The sequence below is a fragment of the Tachypleus tridentatus genome, chromosome 7, assembly GCF_004210375.1.
Source record: "Tachypleus tridentatus isolate NWPU-2018 chromosome 7, ASM421037v1, whole genome shotgun sequence".
NCBI classification, from domain to species: Eukaryota; Metazoa; Arthropoda; class Merostomata; order Xiphosura; family Limulidae; genus Tachypleus; species Tachypleus tridentatus.
The window spans coordinates 117,295,420-117,320,541 of NC_134831.1; the positions used below are offsets into that span (position 1 = coordinate 117,295,420).

General features: G+C 31.5%; 1 long non-coding RNA gene across 3 annotated transcripts; it reads left to right on the top strand.

The window, feature by feature from the left end:
• The first annotated feature begins 8,314 nt into the window (after positions 1-8,314).
• LOC143256466 (uncharacterized) lies at positions 8,315-23,217 on the top strand. Of its 3 annotated transcripts, none has more exons than XR_013031374.1 (9): positions 8,315-8,674; positions 15,197-15,335; positions 15,559-15,637; positions 16,019-16,313; positions 17,503-17,636; positions 17,989-18,066; positions 19,201-19,276; positions 22,288-22,401; positions 23,200-23,217. It is a non-coding gene; the product is annotated as an uncharacterized LOC143256466 (long non-coding RNA). The 3 variants fall into 3 exon arrangements; XR_013031375.1 differs by lacking the exon at positions 23,200-23,217 and adding an exon at positions 19,874-19,947 and having other exon boundaries at positions 22,259-22,322; XR_013031376.1 differs by lacking the exon at positions 17,989-18,066 and having other exon boundaries at positions 8,317-8,674.
• Positions 23,218-25,122: the final 1,905 nt, after the last annotated feature.

Consider the following 25,122-nt stretch of genomic DNA (forward strand, 5'->3'; position numbering starts at 1 on the left):
AAGTAGTCGTTTTGAGGATTTAATATAATGTTTGTTTTATTTTAGGCTTTATGTTACTTTCAATTTGAGTTAAATGTATTTGAAGTATTAACATAAAACAGTCATTTGAAGTGTTTAAATGATGATGTATACTTTAAAAAAGACAAATGTGATATTTTTTTATCTGTTAAATATAAAATCTTTCATGGTTAATGTATTTAAAACTTGTTTTATTAAGAAACAATTGATACTTTTGGTACTTGCTGAAACTCCATGATTACTAAAACACTGTAGTGGGTCACACAGACATCTTTAAACCATTTCTTTGTTGGTGTATTGAAACAAATCCGTGCGTTACAAAACATTTTTAGTTTTCAGTTAATTCTGTTGCTTTGCAAAAATAAAAATATAAAAGTCCTAATTATTGTTTTTCACTTTTCTACATGAGGTTAAGAGGGATGGATATGCCACATTTTGGATATATATCAATATTACTGTTTTGAATGGCACAGGTGTGCAAATTTAAACTTTAAAAAAATTTTGGTTCTAAAAACAGAATCATCATAATTCAGCTATGCAGATTTCAAAAATAATATTAAATTTTTTTTAAGTGGGTAAGAACTTTTTTACAAATGTAGAGAAAAGAAAAACATACCTAGATCACATTATTATTTTGTTCATCACAATGAATATTCTTTATCATTATCAGTGATGTCGAGAAAACCCACTAGTAGAGAAATATGTATGCAAAAACGGCTTGTTTGGGTTGAGAAAATATTTTACATAGAAGAGCGAACAACGTTTCAACCTTCTTTGGTCATCGTTTTTGCATATATATTTTTATCATTATGTTTCTAATGTTTGGCTGACATAATGATCAATAACTCTTGCATCATAATTGGTCTAGAGAAATCTATAGCCAGTGATTGTGAACCTTTTAATCATAACAAAATGTGACCTAATTTCAATGAAAAAATATTCACTTAGTTAGAAGTACATATGACATTAAAATTTTGTATATGATGTGGAAAAATCTATTTTTGGATTCAGTGTACGGTAATTAGTACAAAATGTAAAAAGTTCCAGAAAACAAAACTGTTGCAAGCCTGTGTTGTTTTTGTTTTCTTTTCTCTAATTCTTTCATTAAAAAACAAATAGCAGTATTTGGGTAATTTTTGACTTCAGTTAAAGCAAGCACCTAGTGATCTAATAGTGTGGAAAGAAACTAGGTTTGGAAGCAGTTAGCTTGTAAAGAGAATCTGAGAGTGAAGCTCTGCACGAAAATTCAAAAGAAACCAAACCATTATGTAAAAGATATTGCACAAAAAATGCTCCCATAATCCTTTTAAAGAAAACTTGATTTTTTAAACATTTTTACTACAGGTGAAACAGATGTTTGGTATATTATAACTGAAAGCTACAAACTTAATAGAGGAATGACCTTTTTTTTAAGTGTAACATGTAACTTTACCATGTACTGTTAGTTTGTATGTCTTTATAAACTAGGAAGTTTTCAATAATATAACAATATTAAACAAACTTCAGGTTTTGGAAGTTCATTAAATTACAAGGTTGTTATTGGTTAAAACTATCACAGTGATCATTACAGTTTAAAGTTGTGTATATTTTTTGCCCCAACTGTGCATTTTGCAAACTTCTTGGTATGTTTACTTAGGATTTATGTACAGTCTAAATTACTGTGTTTCAAAACGTGAATTTGTTAAGCCTAAAATGTAGGCTTTAACGTTAAGATACAAAATGCATTTGTGTTTTATACTCTGTTGAAGCATCATTTATTGGGTGGTGGAAACATTTGACTAGCTGTCTTCTCTCAATTTAAAATAGTGAATGGTTGTCCAAAATAGCCCTTGAGTAACTTTGTACAAATATTCAAAAATAAATAACACAACTATATTTTAAAATACATTTCATATCAGCAAAATAATTTGATATAAGGTTATTTAAATCTGTTGTATTTTTCTTAGTTTTGAACAATATTTGAGTTAAATGTTTGCTGCAGTATTTTTCTGTGGTTATAAATTACCTTTAAGCTTTCTGTAAAGCATATTATTTGTTGTTCCAACATATCAAGCAGTTCTTAGCAAAACCAAAACAGTGAGTATTGTGTAGTGTTTTTGTTTCATTTCTGTCACCCAACATTTCATCCAAGGTTGAATAATTCACATCTGCTATAAAAAAAATGATCTGCTAAAAGTGAAAATAACCATGGAGTTTATTTATTTGAAACGAATACTTTGAGAAACTATACATAAAATGTATAAAAACGGAATATTAGGGAAGGTTAGTTTGTTTTTCTTCAAGAAGAGTATACATTTTAAATCTATTTATTGGGTTGTACAAAATATATTAAGTTATTGCAACACCTTGATGTATATTTGGTAATAAACACCTAGAATATTGATAACAACAAAAATACTACTACATAACTAGTTATTGTTTTTGTAAACATAGAATTACTACTTTTTTATGGTATTTATAAAAGTATATACAAACTTGTGTTTTAAGAGGTAAAATAGCAACTTGTTTTTGGCACAATAAAGGATATTTCAGCTGACCGGTCATTGTGTCCTATTGTAGTAATTATTTGTTTTGGATATATCCTTGTTTATCAGCCTTTCTCCCTTTATATATGACCATAATTAAAAAATAAACTTGTGTAATAATGGTTGAAGTTTATTGTAAACCCAAGCTAACAGCAATTACTGTTTCTGATGATGGTAACTGTGTATTGAAATTAGCTGAGTAATACAAGTTTCTCTTTCACATTGTGCCAAGAAACTGTGTGCATTTTTTACTCAATATACTAGCACAATGTGCCTCCAAATAAATTTAGTTTTGAGTTTACTTTCTGATGAAGTTTATCTTATTACAACTTACAGCTTTAGTTAGTGTTTAGAAAAGGTACAACATTTTGATCACTGGTACGATCATTATCAAGTACACGTGTTTTTTACAGTAAAGTACGTTTTAGTATTTAAATCAACGTCCAAAATTAAAAAATGTATTTAAATTATATAACGCAGTTTACTTACATATTCATGTAAATGTTAAATTATTTATGTATAGCTAAACAAAATGATCCAGCATGGCCAGGTGATTAAGTCACTCGTAATCCGCGGGTCACGGGTTCAAATCCCCGTCACACCAAGCATACTCGCCCATTCAACCGTGGGGGCGTTATAATGTTCGGTCAATCCCACTATTCGTTGGTAAAAGATTAGCCCAAGAGTTGGCAGTGGGAAGTGATAACTAGCTGCCTTCCCTCTAGTCTTACACTGCTAAATTAGAGACGGATAGCCCTCATGTAGCTTTGCGCGAAATTCAAAAACAAGCTAAATAAAATTCGATGCAAAGATAAATAAATAAATAAATAACAAAAATTATGGAATATTTTATGCAAAATATTTGAATAAGTTTAGGAATGTGTGAAGAAATAACGATCATATATATATATATATATATATATATATATATATGTAGTTATGTATTTGTTAATTGTGGGATTGTTTGATTTTGTTAATAAAGCTTCTCTGATTTTTCTTATGTTTGTGTCAAAGCCATGTTTTAGCAATGTGACGGGTTTTTTTTCAGAAAACTTTTCTTTTACTCAAGGACTTGGGAAGGTGGATTTTGGTGTTCAATTTACCTGATATTCAAGTTACGTTTTGTTTCACTAATGTGAAAGACTAGATAATTGTTACACTGTATTTTCTAAATGTTCCCCGGCGAGGTGGGTTCATTATACACTTTTCTTAACGTGTTTAATTTGTATTCTAGAGGTGAAAACGAATCTAGGTATTAAGGTTGTGTTGTTTTTTTTTAATTATGATAAGACGTACGCTAATATTTTCTGTATATAGGATGGTGCAAATAGTTAGGCTTAATTTGTTTTGTAGGGTTTGTCTGTTAACCGCCCCTTATCTGTAGTTTTTTTAATTTATTAACAGTTGAAAACGATTACACGATAAATATTTTAAACGTTAACATTACACGAGCATCACAGGGTTTAACCACAAATTCATAGAAAATACCCACATACTGGAAATTACATAAACTAGTTTCCTAATAATGTAATCCGCTTAAATTTAGTGTACACTATATGCACCACAGACAACATCGATAAAGAAGTTACTCACTTATCTAAATGTTTCACTAATGTTAACCAGTTCACTACTAAAGTAGGTATAGAAAGAGTTAATAAATTTAACAAACACAGGCAAGAGATGATCAACAAACTCGAGCAATCTACAAAACAAATTAAGCATAACTGCTTGCACCATCTCATCTACAGAAAATATTAGCGAACTCCTTTCGGAAATTTCTGAAAAGACTAGCGTATAAATATAAACCTTAACAGCTAGATTCGCTTTCACTCCTGAAATTAAAATTAAACACGTTAAGAAAGTTATATAAAAAGCCAACCCAATCAGGAAACATTTACAAAATATAGTGTAACAATTGCTCAGTCTTTTACATTGGTGGAACAGAACGTAACTTAAAGATCAGGTTAAATAAAAGAGCACCAAAATCGCCCTTCCAAAGCCCATGAGTAAAAGCAAACAGTTTTCTGAACAGCTCTAGAACATGTGCCTGACACAAACATAAGGAAAATTAGAGAAGCTTTGTTAATAAAATCAAACAATTCCGTAATTAACAAATACATAAGTACTTTATATCTTTAATCGTTATTTCTTCACACATGCCTAAACTTATGCAAATATTTTGCATAAAATATTCCATAGTTTTATATTTATTAATCATTGTGTTGTTTTTTTGTTTAAACATGCATAAATGATCTGTAAAATTCACGCGGATTGACATTTATGTGAATAATTAACTGCAATAAGTTCAATGCGTGATTTCAGTATTAAAACGTTCTTTAGAGTGAAAAACTGCATACTTGATAATGATCGCACCAGTGATTCAAAAACGAATCTTGCTTACTGTAACGTAGTAAAATCATTCCTTTGATTGTTTTAAGTAATTCTGTTGCAAGATCGAGAGAGATATATAAATATATACTAGCCGTGGTAATATAGGGTATTTAATGTTACACATTCCAATTTCAGTAAAACTAGGCCTCATTAGACGTAGAAACATTTGGTGAATGTAATGTTTTAGTTATAACCTAAGGACGGTTAGAAAACAATTGAATAAAATATTTTATCAGAATTTAAAAGACTGCCATCAACTGCTCTCTCATTGAAAAAAAATTATTTTGGTTACCTAGCGTGCATTGCAGAAGGTTTAGAAAATAAATATTCAAAAATCTTGTTTCACGTGTGATACATTTAAGAGATTTACATTATAAAGTTAAGAATTTACTGTATTTCTTGTTGAAGATTTGAATTAAACTAACGTAACCTTTAGCGTTACAAGTTTTTAATTTTATTCCAAATAATTATTTTCCATTCAGTACGGTTAGATGTTCATGAACCAAAAATATTTTTCAGTTTAACCAGATATGACAAAAACACTGATTCTAAAACACGAAAATACTCCTAAGAGTTAAAATGAACTTAACTGAATTCTTAATGGTTACCAAACACATTTTAATTGTTCACAGTCTCTATGAATTAATTGTGTATAAATTATACTATTGGTTGTATCTGGTGGCTTTGTTTACGACAGTGCCCTAATGTAGAGAGAAATTTATTAGTTATATTGTAAAGAGTTTGATTGTTGATAAAAAAACATTTATTTAATTAAGTTTTGTTGTGGGTGACAATTGAGCTGACGTTCCACGGTTTGCATTCCTTTTCAATTACCAGAAGTAGAAAAGAACAAAAAATTCACTTTACATTTTTGAGTCATGGGGTTGTTATCAGTGTAGCAGTTGAATCTGTTGACTAGCTACTTTCTTCCTAAGTCTTTACATCAAAATTATGGGACAAGGTGGTTAGGGTGATGAACTCGTAATCTGAGGGTTGCGGGTTCGAATCCCAGTCACACTAAAAAAGCACATCCTTTCAGCCATGGGGTCGTTACAAAGTGGCGATTAAGCAGGCGGTGGGTGGCGATGACTGTTTGCCCTTTTTCTGGTCTTATACTACTAAATTATGGACGGGTAGCGTAGATAGCCCATAAGTAGCTTTGCACGAAATTCAACACAAACATCAAAATTATTAACAGATAGCTTTCATATAGCTTGTTTGAAATCTAATAAACGTAACTAATTTCATATAAAGAGAAAACACTTTTTTTATTAAATGTACGTAATTCCTGCTGGCTCTACAAATACAACAGTCATGGCTGGTGTGCTGGACTGAATACTGTAAGTGTCAGTGTTTTGCCTGTGATATGTTGCTGAAAAGTACATAATTTTACCAGGAACATTAGGCCCGGCATGGCTAAGCGTGTTAAGGCGTGCGACTTGTAATCTGAGGGTTCGCATCCCCGTCTCGCCCTTTCAGCCGTGGGGGCGTTATAATGTGACGGTCAATCCAACTATTCGTTGGTAAAAGAGTAGCCCAAGAGTTGGCGGTGGGTGGTGATGACTAGTTGCCTTCCTTCTAGTCTTACACGCTAAATTAGGGACGGCTAGCACAGATAGCCCTCGAGTAGCTTTGTGCGAAATTCAAAAACAAACAAACCAGGAACGTTTATAAATTTTGAATATTACAAACCGTTTAACTTAAGTAAATTGACTTCTGACGTTAGCTTTTCTACGAGGACATTAGAAATCGTCGGCGGTGAAAGGCCGTATAAGCGTTTGCAGAAGGCTGGCTGGAATGTTATTCCAAGTGGTGAAGATGGCTTCATGAAGATCATGCACTGTTTAGAATTGGCGTCCATTTCTATAACTTCCCTTGCCATCCACCCCCAAACATTTTCAATAGGCTTCAGTTGGGGCGAACATGCTGGATGGTCCAAAAGAATCACGTTATTCGCCACAAAAAAAGTGCTTTGTCCTTCGAACATTGTGGATTGAAGTGTTGTCCTGCTGAAAGATCCAGTCATTTCCACACAAGCGAGGGCCTTCAGTCAATTAGGATGCTCTCTTCAACATGCCAATGAAGTCAGCTTCTGTTTGATGCCCCTATATAACCTGAAGCTCCATTGTTCTATAGAAAGAGAAAGCACCCCAAATCATGACAGAACTTCCTCCACTGTGTCATGTAAAAATGTTCCGGTGGGATATTCTTATCGTGCCAGTAATGTTGGAAGCCTTCTGAACTATCCAGGTTAAGTTTTTTTTTTTATCGTTCACTTTTCTACGTCCTATGTTTGGTGCTTCTCAGAAAAGTTTATCCGAGCTGTTTCGTGGTGTGGAAGGAGGCGTAGCCTTTGAAGATGTTTACGGTTTTTATAGCCTTTCTCTCGTAAATGCCGTCTTATTGTTTTGAGCTGTATTCTGCGTCCGTAAGGGCCTTAATCTAGTTCGACGATCGTCTGGTGTCTTGCCAATGTAAGACAGAAGATGTCAGTGGGAGATGTTGACATCGCTAATGCTTGAACAAAAATGAATAAATTTCGCTACGTGTTTACCAGTTAACGATTCGTTTCAATATGGTCTTAAACTTTTGACCAGTTAGTATTAAGGCTAATTTCATAGTGTTAATATTTTCCCTATTAAAAGCTAAAAATGTTTGTTTTTTTTTTTCCATTTTCTTATTTTTATCTTTCAAATCTTTACTCAAATAAGTGGTTGAGTCACAACGCAAAATGCATATTTTTCTTATGTTCATTGGCCTTTAAGATTTTGCAGTAGCAGTGTATATATATATATATATATATATATACCTAGAGTGGCCCGTAAGTCCCTACCCATCCACATATTGAGTCTAAACAACGTTATAATACTAATGATGAGTTGAAGGCAGCTGTTGCCGTGGCATTTGGAACAATAATTCCTGCTATGTTGAGGAAAATGTCTCACAGAACATGGCGTCGCATAATATTATGCAGCGAGAATGAGGGACAGCACGCAGATACACTGGATACATAAGATATATGGATGGGTAGAGACTTACGGGCCACCCTGTATATTTGTTTGTTTGTTTGTTTGTTTTGGAATTTCGCACAAAGCTACTCGAGGGCTATCTGTGCTAGCCGTCCCTAATTTAGCAGTGTAAGACTAGAGGGAAGGCAGCTAGTCATCACCACCCACCGCCAACTCTTGGGCTACTCTTTTACCAACGAAAAGTGGGATTGACCGTCACATTATAACGCCCCCACGGCTGGGAGGGCGAGCATGTTTAGCGCGACGAAGGCGCGAACCCGCGACCCTCGGATTACGAGTCGCGCGCCTTACGCGTTAGGCCATGCCGAGCCTATATACCACTAGAAACCAAATTTTGATACTCGTGGTCAGAGCACGGATAGCCCTTTGTGTATCTCTGTGCTTATTAACAAACGAACAAACCGTTGTTTTAAGATGTTTAAACAATTAGTTAAATTTATTGCTTTCGTTGAAATTAAATAATAAAATCGTAGATTATATATTTTTGCACGAGGCATAAACTTCTTTGTATTGTTGACGCAATATCGATGTGTATTGAATTTAGAAGTTAATGGAAAAGAAATATTTACGAGTTATACCAGACGCTGTCGTTTTGACATAGTTTACGTGTAGTGTAATGTAGGAAAACAAACACAGAATTAGGATATCTGTATTAAAAATATTAAAGCTACAGTTTAATTTTGGAAAAAAACCCAGAAATTTCACTTTAAGGTAATCGAGTTACATATACATATAAATGTTGAAATCTGTAAAAAGTTAGAAATTTAAGTATATACGAAGCCTGAGTACAGGATAAATGATACTGATAGTAGCTTTAATTTCTAAGACCGATTGCCAGTTAAGGCTGTGTAATTATTATGCGTATTATAAGAATGTCTTTGAATCTGGTTTGCAGTTATATAACCATAGGTTTAAGTGTGTTACTGTAGTCATTACTACTTCAAGTAGCAATAATGACATTTTTGTGCATATGTTTTGCTGAACTGTAAATCGTAATATTGTTGACAGATGTGCTAACTGCACAGTATATTTATTAATTGCAAGTTTTAATCTAATTTAATTGTAAAGATTTATGAGGTTGTATTTAGGCTGGTCTGATTAACTCATCCAACTTTTATTTTAAGTAGTTTTAGGTTAAATGGTAGTGGCAGTAATGTGATTTTAATTTAAGGGTAAAATTTTACCTTATTTTAAAATATAATACTTAAATTAACAGATCAAAAGTTTAGAGCTAAATATGCTGATTTGGAGACAAATGTGATTTTTTTTTCAAATTTTGATTTTATAGTGAATATTTAACAGATTTGTACTATAAGTTCTTAAGTGAACTTTAAACTAGAAAGGAAAAACAGCAGTAAGGTTTCTTTTTTATAGTGCTTTTTTTAATTCTTTTTCAAGTTTCTGAATAATTGTAACAAAATAAACATAACATAATGTTCAGGGGCAACAAGAGACCTGTTGGTCCATCTCTGGTGTTCCATCCTCTCTAAGTCAAACTAAAACTATTATGAACCTTTTCCAACAATTCAATGTCTTTCTTAAGATAAGGAGCCCAAGACTAAACACAATACTCCAAATGTGGCTTAACCAGTGATCTGTACAATGAAATTATAACCTCTTTAAACTTGTATTCAATATTTCTTTAGATACAATGTAAAATCACATCTGATATACAAATAGCACACTGCTTGTGTGTCTTTAATGACTGATCAACTAGTGCTCCAAGATATTTTTCTTTCATGACACTATTAAGATTATTCGCATCCAAATTATTCTTAAAATACAAATTATGATAACCATCATGCAATATCATTTATCATAACTAAAACCTCTTTGCCATTGATTTGCCCAACTCACCAAATGATTTAAATAATTTTGTAAATCAGCAGTATCCTCTTTGCAGACAGCAATACCCAAGGTCTTGGTATCATCAACAGATGTAAGTAGTTTATTGATCATTCCTTCATCTATTTCATTAATGTAAACCAAAAAGGGCAGTGACCCTAAAACTGAGCCCTGAAGTACCCCACTTGTGTTATTAATTCAGTTTTAATGAACTCCATTTATAACAATCCTCTGCTTTCTTTCATGAAGCCACTCTTTTGTCAAATTAGTTCACTCATCCCACGCATCAATAGAGATAAGTTCTCTGCAAGCCGTTTATGTGTTATCTTGTCAACTGCTTTCTGACAATTCAGAAATACAAAACTACACCCTTACTCTCATCCACATATGCAGTTACCTTTTCAAAGCATGTCAAAAGATTTGTAAGGCAAGATTTTCTTGTAGTGATACCATGTTGACTATCTGATAATATTCCAAACATTGATAAATGATTTTGCTAACTATCTTTTATCAGACATTCCATAATTTTTCCCACAACTGATATAAGACTTAATAGTCGGGTGATAACTGGGACAACTTCATTCAACTCCATTAAAGACAGAAGTGACAAAAGTTAGTTTCCAATGCATTGGTACTTGTCCACTATTCAAGGATTTACAAAAAGTTGTGGCTAGTGGCTCACATATCCAATCCTCGACCTCCTTTAAAACTATTTTGGAAATATTATCTGGCTAAGGAGCCCTTATCATTCTTTAAACTGCCTAGCTTCATTTTAACAAGCTCAGTTGTCTTGTTCAACTTTGTTAACATCAGTTGCTAGAGATGTTGAAAAACTGCTCAAGTTTCTTTTTTCATTAGTAACAACCGAAGAAACAGCAGAATTTAGTGACTAGTTATTTCATAATCATCAGATACAAACCTTCCTTTGCCATCCCTCAGGGGTCTCATCTCCATCCTAATGTTTAGTTTACCTCTGATGTGCTTAAAAGTAAATTCCTTACTTTTAAATTTATGTTTTCAGCCAGATCATTTTCGTACATCCTTTTGGATGTTATTATTTCCTGTGTGATCAAATTTCTTGATCTTCTGTACTTTTCTAAATCTTCTATAATACTAACCAATTTAAATTTCTTATGTTTGTGATGCTTTTCTCTAATTTTATCTTTTATACCCTTTGTAAGTCAATCTGGTTTGTCACGTGCAGCTACTACACTTTTCTTTCTGTACAAGTTATATTCGTTTTTGAATACTGAAAAATTTTAAAAGAAAAATTTTATTTGTGCAGTGTCCCCAAATAACTCAGCTTGGGATATATTTTGTTAGATCCTTTCAGAAATTGCTTTTTTGAAATTTGGAATAAAAATATCATTATTTCTAATTTCTGTATGCAACAAAACATCAAACTTAATAGAACAATGATTACTTGTACCTTGATGTTCTACAATTTCCACCCCATCAACCATTTATATAATAAAAGTTAACAATAAATTTAAAATAGTATTATTTCTAGTAACTTTCTTGACTAATTGATAAATAAACCTATCATGAACAGTTTCCAGAAACCTTTCTACCGCCTCATGGCTTCACTAGTATTTCTCATTCAGTGTCTGAAATGGATCCCCAGTGGCACAGCAGTGTATGACTGCAGACTCATACTGCTAAAAACTGGGTTTTGATACCTGTGGTGGGCAGAGCACAGATTGTGAAATGTGTGGCTTTTTTACTTGATTCCAAACAAACCAAAATGCCTGAAATTAAAATCATCCATAATTATGAGTTTGTTAACAGCTTAAATCTTAAATTCACTGTAAAGTTTCTCATTGATTTTATCAGTTCATCTGGTGGTCTGTAACAAATTTTACTAAGAGCTTTTCCTCTTGACATCCAATAACAAAATCCCAAATGGATTCAATCTCCTTGCTCTTATCTTCAATGGGATTTAACTCATACTTTACATATAGAGCCACTACTGATCCCTCTTTCTGCTACTTCCTCCTTATTAAATAACCTATAACCTTGTATTTCACAAAACTTTTTGTCATCAAAATCATCTACATTTAACTATGTTTCAATTATTCCCATTGTATTAACATCTTCTATTTTTACCATTACTCTAAAGGCATCTGTTTTATTTCTTATAACATTACAGTAGTAAGAATTAAGCCTATTACTGTAACCACTTTTATACTGATCTCCTTTGCCAAACTTTCTGCATCTCGGTTTCATTTCATTCAGTTTATTTTTGCTCTTACCACTATCTAGTCCTAGTTTAAAACTTCCCTTGTAGCTGAGTTAATAGCTCTTGCAAACATATCAGACTCTTCCTGCTTAAATGTGAACCATCCATTTCTAAACATTCCCTCCTCTCATTGAACTGATCCCACAAGTCCAATCAGCTGACCTGCTCATTACTTATATATTAATTTTAACCTAGCATTTAGCCTTAATGACCTATTCAAAATTTCATCTCCACATCTAATTCTTGACATAATTAATTTATGGCCTTTACCTTTAAATGCTTTTATCAACCTCTTATACTTATTAATTAGCTTCTCTAAGTTATTCTTCCCTGTATAGTTAACCCTAAAAATTGCATAATTACCATTGTACTTCACTATATCTCTCGTTCTGTCACTTATGCCTTTCACCTGTTCCACAGAGTAGTATTATCTCTTTTCTCCCTATTTACCCTACAGACTTTCTTCTACTTGTCATGTTAATGAATCATATATAACTATAACCTATTTAAGTTCATAATCAATTTCCTTCCCTATTCCTTTTGCTTCCCCTACAGTAGTTCCTCTATCTATATAATCCAAGGGCTGAAATCTGTTGCTCGACAGAATATGATTTTTACAGTTCACTACTTTTAACCCTAATGCTACCCTAACTTCCTGAATGTCTGTTAATCTCAACTGATGTCTCTCATACATGTAATAATTTAATATTCTCTTGAAGTCCTGTTGTCATTTCTAACAGTTTGTATTTCTGTTTATCTGTTTCTTCAGTTTTAGTTAGGATAATCTCCAACTTTTCATCCAACCTGCAAACTTTATATATAAAGTCAACATCCTTACTACTAGCTTCTTTAAAAGTACATAGTCATCCAGAGTTCCCACATAAATCCCGGTTCATTGCATCTAACAAACTGGGAATGCTTAACCCCTAAACTAGTTTCAACTATTGTATTATTTGGAGAATTAAAATAAACACTCAATTGTATTATTAAATACCAGTAAACTGTTGTTAACACCGTAAGCCTAATTTTGACAATTAACTAGTTTTTAGACTTTATTAAATAAAACAATGCAATTAATTTGTCTTACAATCTCACTGCCACTTGAATTATAACTAAACCTACAGAACCATTATGCATACTATGCCTAATTTAATGTTATACTACATGTTACAATGCTAAAATATAAATTAAAAGCTTATACCTACCATTTTAATCCCGAGTGTTACTAAATCTCGGTATTTTTTTGTTATTCAACTTTAATTTCTAAAGATAAAAACAATAAAACCAAATATCATTCAAAAATCCATAGTACTATAAGAACTTAGTTTTCTAATGTCTTCAAATATTGCCCTCAGTTGGTGGCTATTCACAATTTTCTTTCACTTGTAAAATAGATTTTACAACCCAGTGCTCTTGGAAAGTATGCTTTCCTTATGGGGAATAACTGACAAATGACCATTGTTATTTTGTTGATCAGTTATGTGGTAATTGTACAGGAGATGAAATATGGATTTCTGAGAATGTGACTGGAAACACTATGTGATGTATTAGTGATGGGAAACAAAGAGAAAGTGTGGTTTTGAAATAAGAATGGTTAGAAGGATAGAGATTGTGTAAGCAACAATACTGTTGCTATTGCTATTCAAATGTGAAGGTGTTTTTTTAATGTGAGGCTTGGGCTATGGAATACGAAAATATATTAGCCGTTGTGTTCATATGGTGTAGTATTGATTTAAATTAGTTAAAAGTTTTTTGTAGTTTTATTTAGTGGAAATTTATAACATAACATTAGTATAAACTTGTAATTTCTCAGAGTGAGAAATTACAAGTTTAAAACCTCCTCCAGGCACTAACGTATGTGAGACACAACTTTTGGAACAAGTCCTGCTGTCCATACAGAGAAATATTATGCTAAATAATAACTTAAATTCATTAATCACACTTGTATTTCTGAACATGTTATATGTTCTCTTTTTGTGTCTCTTTTTAAATGTGTTTACTGTATCACTCTTACAGAATTTAAAATGTAGAAATGCTTGTGATAGTTTTGAATTTTTATTTCTTTACATTTTTGCCAGTTAATCATTCTGTTCATGTAATACAATGAGATGTTTGTTTTTTCTGTAAATAAATAGTTGTTTCCTAACCTGTTAAATTTTTATCTTGTTTTATCATGCCAGTGCTCTTTCTATTTTCCTTTTAATTTACTAAATAAAATCTACAATTGTGTGTTATTTTCTTACTGAAATACTGCATTCATACTGTATCACTACTTGTCAGTAGACATAACCTCTTTTGGAAAGTTTGAATATGAACCCTAAAACTAATTATAAAGCTGAATACTTGTATATTATACATTTATCTCAGGTGTTGCCTCTTTGTGACTTTTAATTTGCAGTAATAATGTTAGTTTTTAGGTATATAGTTTTGTTGAATTTTGAAAGTGTTCAAGAAAAAAATCTTTTTTTGACATGTTCTGTTTCAGTTATAAGCATGTGATCATTTTTTGTTGTAGGTCATTGATGTAGAGTTGAAATTAAATGGTTGCAAGTAACACTGGCAAGACAGTGGATAACTAATGGATTATTCAAAACTTAAATTAGTTGTACACCTAAAGAAGTTTCTGGTTTTTAATCACAGTCTTTCTTATATCTTCAACAGTTTAGGCAGTGAGTGACTTCTGAAACTGAACTCGCTACAGAAACAATGAGACTTTTGTTTGCTCAAACCTGGAAATAATCAGGTGTTGAACTTGACCTTGGATGTTTTATCCTTAACCCCACTTGTTAGATTCACTTAATCAAGCAAACTTGTATTAATAAAAACTCTAGTAGTGTTTAAAAACTCAGTCATTAAAGCCCAGTCAAAACTCTTTTCAAAAATTCTGTACCAAATGGAATTTTAAAAAGTGCTTGTTAGAGTGCTTATACTTGAGAACTTTGAAGAAACTAGTAATTACAGAAATTAGCACCCACTAAGTTTCTTACATATGATTGATCAGTTTGTACAGATAAAATCTCTTAACTTAGGAATGGGTTATTAGAGTTCGGTGATTTTAAAATTAAATGGTCTTAAATCTTTATTTTAATTTTTCAGCTTTAAGACTGGAGTGGAATTTCCATTTTGCTTATTTTGGTTTCTTTGTTCAGTTAAAACTATGAACTACCATCCAGGCACAGGGTACTCTGGTGATGGTGTACTCCATGACAGTTTTGGTGAGACTAATTCAGAATTCGGTGGAAATTTTGAAAGTCCTAGTGATTTGAAAAGACAGAAGCATAGGGAAAGGTTAGTAAAGATGGTTAATTTTAACAGTTTTGAGAATGATATACAGTATTATTTTGTCACTTTTTAATCTGCTTGTTTTTTATCATTAATTTGCTGCTCTTGTAAGTATATATAAACATGCATATTAATTACCAGTAATTATATTCATATAAAATTATATTCCAATTTATACACACAAAAAATGGCATTTAAAATTGTGCTGTGTTGTTATTCAATTTTATAGAAATTGAAGGCAGAACCGTAACAGAAATCGAGAACAATTTGATAGAGATCAGGTGGATAAGCTAACCATTTATAATGAGGTAAGAACAGATATCAAACTTGTGTAATGTTTTCAAATGAGACCCAAAACTTGAATGCTTTCAGAGAGTTGATTTTTCTTTTTCAGGACAAAGAATCTTATGCAATAACTCAATATTTAAGAACATAACTCATGCCAAAGATATAAAAATGCCTTCTGAGGAAAATACAGTAAAATTTATATTAAGTTACTGCAAATCTGAAGTTAAAACATTTTTTTGTATATTCAACACAAGTATATAGACGGGTCTTTATGTTAAAAAACTGAATTTTAATTTGCCAGAAAAAACTGTTTGATGTTTTTCAGTATAAAGTTTTTAGGTAAAATAACTATATATTCCAAAATGAGAAGTAATCCTGATTGTATGTTTTTTTCTCACAAGCTTGCTGTCCAAGGTTTCTTTGAAACCTGTGGCATGGAGGGAAGTTACAGAGATGGTGACCTCAGTTGTGAAGGTGAACACGGTTATTCAGACAGAAGAGGTAGTAGTAGCTACAATAACTTTGGACACAGAGGAAACCATGACAATATAAGAGAGAGGAACGGGGGCGTCGTGATTTAGAGCAAACTAGAGATAGAAACCGTGGTAGGGACAGAGATCGAGATAGATCCAGGGATAGAGAAAGAGATAGGGACTGGCTGGAAGAAATTCCAAATAATACAATTATGAGGCAGATGTGAGTATATCTAAATTTTATTGTTAAAGATATGTTCTGTTTCTCTTATTTAAAATGAAAACTTGTCAAAATTCAACAGAGAATAATACAAACGTTACTTCCAGGGTGATTAGTGGCTATTGTTTTTTAAACGGTTTATTGTATTTTGTTTAGCTCTTTTCTCATTATAAGTTGGGTAATGTGACCAACAACAAAGTAACCCCCCAGTTTCTATACTATAATATGTTTTGTGTAGATTCACAAAAGTTGGCAAACTTTCAGTAAACATTATTAGTCTTTTGTAGACCAAAAATCAGATTTTCTAATAAAGCAGTTTTACTAAATATTTATTTGAATATGAATATGTGGAGTCAGAATACTGACTTCTCCAAACACAAAGTGATTGTCATCTTAAGGCTAGAAATACTTTTCTTCATCTTAAGATTTTCAAATTTCATTTGCATAATCTCTAAAATCTCCAAAATAAATATCAAACATTTTATTTCTGTAAAACAATATTTTGTTATTTCCTCTTCCTGTAATGCTATACAGACTTGGTTAATTTGACTGACCTTGTAACCAATGAAAAAAAAATATAAATCTTAATTACCCTTTTTTCTTCCAAAAATGATTGCAGATTGTAACAGAAGACTACAGTCATTTATCTTAAAAAGCTGAATGCTTATAACAGTCTTCATTTATTTATATTTAATTTAATTTTTTTATTGACTTGTGAACAGTGCTTAACTAATAACACTACCACATGTGTTTTAAATTATTTGGTGAAGATGCAGCTCATGTTACTGTGTTGAATAATGTGCGAGATGCTCATAAGCATACCTCATAAAGAATGTTTGTTATTACAGTTTTTTTAACATTGTGCCTAACTTAACCATATCCAACCTAATAAGTTTCAAATTTTATACCTTTGTTACTTTTATTACAATAAATAATAAAATATTTGTGAAAAGAAATACAGTACTTACTTTTGGCTTCCTGTGTTCTTCTTTTTTTATGTTCTTGGTTGCTGATAAATTTTAAGCTTACGCTTTTATGATGAAGGTACCAGTGCACTAAATGTATATTTACTTAAATAATGAACTTAAGAGTATAGAACAATAACCTGCATGAAGCAAACAATGTTATATATCTATTGCAATTTAACTGGCTTTCTAACTAATACAAGAAGGGCTTTAATTGTTTCTCTTAGCTGTTGGGTCTGAACATCTCAAATTGAAAATACTTTGTACTGAAAACAAAGTAGCATTATATGTCATTCAGTGGAATAACACTTTGCCTTTCTATTGGGTATAAATGACGTAAAAGAGAGAGAGACTGTGGCAAGTGAGTCTGATTTTCTAGTTTATAAATATAAACAAATAAGATTGAAGGCAATGAAAGCTAAACTTTACCTGAGTAATATCTATACAAAAATGAATAATTTACATTAAATTCTGTACTTAAGAGAAGAGTGGTGAGTACATTAGAGAAGGAGGTAAAGCTAAAGAAACAAATTTCATGATTTTAAAACTAGGGAGATAAAGGACTTATTTAGATATTAAAATTAAGAACTGGAAACAGAATTTATAAATAAAATTTAAAAATACTTTTGATGCTAAGTTTATTTTTATGCATTGCTCATAAGGTAGTTTTAATTAAATTTTGAATGTAACTGCAAAATGATGGAACCTACCAGAAGCAAGATGGATATAAAGTACTTGAAGTGTTGCTGTGTGTGCTGCTGTTACTAGGCTTCTTGTAATTGCTTCATATTGTAAGTAATATTGTTTATGCTTTTGAAGAGGTTCAATTTATTTGTATATTAAAATGTTCATGAACTTCGATGTGATTGAAATCATGTGGTAGTTCATTTTTGTAAGCTTCAAGACATAAAGTTTACAATTATGTTAGTACTTTGATTATAAGAGTGAATGGCATTTTTTTAAAAATTGAAAATGAGTTCTGCTTTTAAAGGAAAAGGGTTAGCTAGTTATATAGTATTAGATTTTAATTGTTACATTTTTCTAAAATTGAAAATGAGTCCTGCTTTTAAAGGAAAAGGGTTAGCTAGTTATATAGTATTAGATTTTAATTGTTACATTTTTCTAAAATTGAAAATGAGTCCTGCTTTTAAAGGAAAAGGGTTAGCTAGTTATATAGTATTAGATTTTAATTGTTACATTTTTCTAAAATTGAAAATGAGTCCTGCTTTTAAAGGAAAAGGGTTAGCTAGTTATATAGTATTAGATTTTAATTGTTACATTTTTCTAAAATTGAAAATGAGTCCTGCTTTTAAAGGAAAAGGGTTAGCTAGTTATATAGTATTAGATTTTAATTGTTACATTTTTCTAAAATTGAAAATGAGTCCTGCTTTTAAAGGAAAAGGGTTAGCTAGTTATATAGTATTAGATTTTAATTGTTACATTTTTCTAAAATTGAAAATGAGTCCTGTTTTTAAAGGAAAAGGGTTAGCTAGTTATATAGTATTAGATTTTAATTGTTACTTTTAAAGGAAAAGGGTTAGCTAGTTATATAGTATTAGATTTTAATTGTTACATTTTTCTAAAATTGAAAATGAGTCCTGCTTTTAAAGGAAAAGGGTTAGCTAGTTATATAGTATTAGATTTTAATTGTTACATTTTTAAAATTGAAAATGAGTTCTAAAATTGAAAATGAGTCCTGCTTTTAAAGGAAAAGGGTTAGCTAGTTATATAGTATTAGATTTTAATTGTTACATTTTTCTAAAATTGAAAATGAGTTCTGTTTTTAAAGGAAAAGGGTTAGCTAGTTATATAGTATTAGATTTTAATTGTTACATTTTTCTAAAATTGAAAATGAGTTCTGTTTTTAAAGGAAAAGGGTTAGCTAGTTATATAGTATTAGATTTTAATTGTTACATTTTTGGTAGTTGAGAAATGAAGTGACAAGGTATGGACTTGAACCTAAAAACGTCAGGCTTATGAGGAAGAAATACAAAGATACAGGTGAGAATAATTCCAGTAGCTGCTTCCATGCAGAAATAAAACTCAGTTGTCTCAGTTCCAATTCTTGCTGTTGTTGGTGTCATGGCTTTCCCTTGGAGCTTTTGTAGACTTTCTTGATAGCCTTTGAAATTTTGTAAAAAGGCCTATTTAGGCCTTCTCACATGTATTAAAATTCTTCTGATAAACTACACCATAATTTAGATTAATTTTATTTGGACATGTAAAAAAAAGAAGAAACGAATGGTACAAAGAAATTGAGAAATGAAAAGAAAAGAGAGAAGTCATGCTTGTCAGAGTGATCATAATTTGAAGTTGAAAAGTACGTTTTTAAAACTCTGTACTTTCCACTAGCAAACAATTCTTGGGTGATTTTTTATAATGTTGAAATTTGATATTTCAATGTAAATTTTAAAGTTTTTTGTTTAATCTAACATCTCTAGAATAAGTTGCTTCTGTATTATATAAATATCTTTTACTTTAGTCTCCAAAACAAGAAAGTCATGACAGACATCAAAATTCTCGGAGTTAAATTTGTGTCCATTACCCTGATTTATTCACACTAATAATTTTTATAATACTCTGTGCATACCTGTGTAGGTGCATCCCGAGGGTTTGCTTTTGTGGAGTTTCTCTTACTCTCCGAAGCTGTTTGCTGGAAGGAACTTACACAGGTGTTGTCACTGCCCATTTACATTTTTTCCAAACTCACCAACTACAGTCTGGTGCCTTCACCACTGGTCTGTTTTTGGTGACATTTGATTGGATGAACTAAGAAATTATGTCAAGACACTGGTTCCCTCTAATAAAATATGGTACCAGTAAATGTTTTATTTTCTTTACTCAATTTCATAGTGTACAATCTATAAGACAAGTGGGCAAGGGAACAGACAACATGTGTATAACTTTTAACAATTTGACCACTTCTTAATTTATTACTCCTTTAAAATGTAATGGACTTAAAGTACTTCTTTTAGGAAAGATAGTAATGTATTTAGGTGAAACATAAGTTATCTAATAAAGTTTAAGTACAACGTGTCAGAGGTCAACAAAATATTAAATTAAATTTGTTCTTAGGCATCGTATTCTTTTTATGTGGATTTTATATGCTTAAACTTCCCAAATAATATGCACACAACTATTTAGTATTCTGACATAAGATATTCTGGTCAGTTGCTCATTAAGTTCAAATGTTTTAAATATTTGGACACAAGTGTGAATCATGACGAGAAGAAATATTAATCTTGATGAGTGAGACTAGAGATATTTGATGCCAAATGGCTGAAGGACAAATGATTTAATTAGGATTTATGTATAAACTTTCTCATCAAAGAGTTCTCAGCAAAGCCCTGAAAATGTATTACAATCTTATACTTTGAAAGAAATTCATACCTTTACATTCATAAGAGTTGTAGGAATTGGTTTGTGAGAAATAGTTGAGTGATGTGTAAAATAAAAGTGGTCGAAATGTTAATATGTAGATTAGTTTTGAGCTGTTATGACGACCACTTTATGTACAGTTACTCAAAGTTGAAGGAAAGTAATGTGGAAGTGTTCTCATGTTTGTAAGAAGTACATTATTACTTGAATGAAATTTCTTTATTAATTTTAGATAATTTGCTTTGTAATGTATGTATTATTTTGAGAGAAAAATGGTACATAACATTTATTTGTGAGTTTCATTTCTCAAAAAAAAATTTTATTTGTGTGTATACTGATATCTATGACTGAGGTAAATAGCAAAAAACAGTGCTAAGTACACTATATTTTCAGATTTTTAATACAAAGTTTAAACTAATCAGGAAATGGGAAAATAAAACAAGAGCCCATACAGATCTTATGAATTTATAAAAGAAAATTTTGGTTTGTAGTTAAAAGGGTAAAGAAATAATCATAGTACAAATTAATGAACACGTCAGTTTAAGGTTTTAGTGTTGTTACATGTACGTCTTTCAACATCAGACAAATAAGTGTTTATATTGTATATAGACAGCTATTACATTAATACAGGTATAAAAATAGTTACTTGATATACAGTTTCTTTCTGTGAATGAGGACTGTTAATAAAAGTCTAAATAGTTTCTCTCAAAACTTATTTTGCAAGATGCAAACATAGGAAACTTAAAAACATTACCAATTCTCATTGTAACAACAGCAGAGAAACCTGGGAAATTTTCCTCAACGTTTTTGACTGGATTTTATATAAAATTTATGTTTTAAGTTTGTTACTGATATTTTGTGTATTTCTGTAAATTTTATGAAAGTGCATAGTGATAAACTTCCTCCAAAGACAATAAATTTGGAGCACAATGAGTGTGATTATATTTTGTATTTTTCTCCAGCCAAGTGGACATGTTTATAAATTAATTTTTGCTGGTATTATGTTTGACATGTAGTTCAGCACCATTAAGTGCATTTTTCTAGTAAATTAAAATCATTAGTTAGATTGCACATGGTTTAAAAAAAGAAATACAAAATTGGGATAATTGGACAAGCATTTCTAAGACAAATGTTTGTTACTGTTAGTCTGATCGGTATTGCACGTGTTACAGTTTTATTTAAGCAGTGTAATTCTTTAATCAGTAGACTTTATTATATTCTGATTATTTTGAAAATTAAAAGAATGTTCTGTAGCTATTTTTATTTTTATAGCTATTTTTATTTTTATAGGATATTGTCATACAAAAATTAAAATCAACATTTTTTTAAAAAATAAGTTACTGTTAAAAATTATTGGTACTTAAAGGAGAGGCACAAATTTCCATATTAAGTAAAATGAACAATTTTCTCCTGGGTTCCAAGAAATGTTGGAATTGTTTCTTTTGGCATACTTTTAACAAGCTTTCATGTATTAAGTGCAAATTAGCCCTGCCCTTTGTCGGATCTTGGTTACTTCCAATGTTTGGTATCTTCTGTCCCTGGAGATTTTCCAGTTAGATTCATCTGTAATGGCGAGGGACCTGAAGGTTTTTTTTTTTGTTACAGCTGACTTATTGTCAGAAAATTTCTTGCAGGGAGTTTTAATCTTTGACGGAGACTATCGTGCTACACTACATTACAGTATTCCAAAGGATGGTAGTGGAATAAAACGAAATGATGCTAGTAGAGCTGATTGGAGTTGCAGCAAAGTGGGTAACATTATTATTACTTCCAACTATGTAATATATACATAAATGAATATGCAAGATTTAATTTGTTCTTGGAGAGAAAGCACAACAACTAGAGATTTATTTAGGATTGTAAATAATAAAAGATTGGTGATAAGTGATTGTTGCATGAACATAAATAGTTTATTTTTGCCAGCTGTTCCTCCATCGATTTAGTTTTATAACATTGAAGTGACAGTAGTTGCAGAGATTATTTTATTGTTTATATTTGGTAGTGAAAATAAAATTCTGTGTGTGTGTTGTAATATTGTAAACACTGTATGAGGTAGAGGTCATTCCATTATGTGTTTCATACAGCATACAACTGTGATATGACTTTGTCACCAAACTAATCCTGATATGAAAGTAAAAGGTCCATAAACATATTTTTATGTGCAAAACTTAAAATCCTAAAGTCAAGTGTCACTTGCATTATCAGGATATTTTGTTAATCTTAATTTTAACAAATTGCATAAGTTAGTATCTTTTTGGGAAGAATATACCTTCTATAAAATAAATTAGTGATGATTTAAAATGTCATAACATCTGCACAGTTTGAGTATCATTTTGAATGTGGAAACTATTCAAGGACTCTAGGCTCCCAGATTAACTTTGCTACATTTATTTGTTATAGTTTTTCTTCTTCAGATCATTTGCAAACTTGCAACAAATATGTAAGATGCAGAGCTAGCTTATAAGTTTCTTTTCTTAATACTAAATAGGCATTAGTTTTGGTTTAATTATTGCTCATGTTCTAAATCACGTTTGTCTTTAATGCAGTGTGGACTAAACAACTTCTGCAGAAGAGATGTTTGTTTCAAATGTAATGCTCCTCGAGAAGGTAGGGCTCTGTATATATAGAATTCATAAATTGTTATAGGACGTGTAAATGAAAAGTAGTAAAAGGTTTTTCATAAGGATTCTTATATTTTCATAACTTTACAGTTGGTTTGGTAGATGTGGATAACTATAAAGTATGACGAATGTGACAAAATAAATTAAACTCTGCATAATTTTCTTTGATAGTTTAATTATACTATTAGGTATTACATACTAGCAATAGTTTTGTAATTCACAAGTGATGGCATTTTTTTTTCAGAAGCAGAAGAAACCAGAAGACGAAGTGGAGATGGATTTGAACTGATCAGTTTTGCTCCATCAAATGGTGGGTTCTATAGTTTGCAAAGTGCCTACATTGACCTCAGTATGTAAGACTTGATAGTTACTTATTTCCTCAGAAATATTGATGAATTTTAGAATATACTAGATGTGCGACGTTTTTTGCATGTGCACTTTTGACTCAAATTAACATAACTACAATGTGGCTGAGACTAATGTAATTACAGTGACTTGCCAAAGTAGGGATAACTTTTATAAATTTTAACTGACTCATTTTTTGTGGTTTTGACTTTGTTGTCTCAATACTTGTTGTAGTATTAAAACTTTCTATATTACTATAATTAGTTAGGTTATATATATAGACTGCTGTCCGAAATCTTAAGGCCAATGAACATAAAATAAAAATACGCATTTTGGGTTGTTTGACTCAACCACTTATTTGAGAAGAGCTTCAAAGATGAAAATAAGAAAAGGGAAAATGTAGCTGGTCAAAAGTTTAAGATCATGCTGAAACGGAGCATTAATTGGTAACAAAATTTATTCATTTGTGTTCAAGCATTGTCAACATCTCCCATTGACATCTCCTGTGTTACATTGGGTCATTGGGTAAAAACATGGAAAAGGCTAAAAAGTTGACAGAGTTTGAACGTGGCAGAATTGTCGAGCTACAAAAGCAAGGTCTCTCTCAACTCGTCATCGCCGGTGAGATTTGGCTCGTAAAACTGCTGTTGCTAATTTCTTAAAAGACCCTGAGGGATACGAAACGAGAATTTCAAGTGGTTGGCCCAAGAAAATTTTGCCAGTGTTGAGCAGAAGGATTCAATGGGTTGTCCAGCAAGACACCAGCTGATTGGCATCTACGAGAAAAAGGCTTTAAAACCCATAAACATCTTCAAAAGCCACGCCTCCTTCTGCACCACTGAAATGCTCAATTATACTTTGCTGAGAAGTACCAAACAAGGGACATAGAAAAATGGACAAAGATTTTCTTCTTTGATGATAAAAATTTAACCTGGATGGTCTAGATGGCTTCCAATGTTACTGGCACGATAAGGATATCCCATTACACAGTGGAAGAGGCTCCATCGTGATCTGGGGTGCTTTCTCCTTCCATGAAACAATGGAGCTTCAGGTTATACAGAGGCATCAAACAGCAGCTGGCTACATTGGCATGTTGGATAGAGCATCCTTATTGACTGAAGGCCCTCGCTTGTGTGGAAATGACTGGATCTTTCAGCAGGACAACACTGCAATTCACAATGCCCGCAGGACAAAGGACTTTTTCATGGCAAATAACGTGATTCTTTTGGACATCCAGTGTGTTCGCTTGAACTGAATCCCATTGAAAATGTTTAGGAATGGATGACAAGGGAAGTCTATAGAAATGGACGTCAATTCTAAAGAGTGAAACCATCTTCACCACTTGGAATAACATTCCAGTCAGCCTTCTGCAAATTCTTATATTGACCATGCCAAAGCAAATATTTGAAGTTATTTGCAATGACAGCTGTGCAATTCACTATTGAGATCTTCTGTTGGTCATTTCCTACTTTGTTTAGGACTTCTTTTTGGTATGGCCTTAAA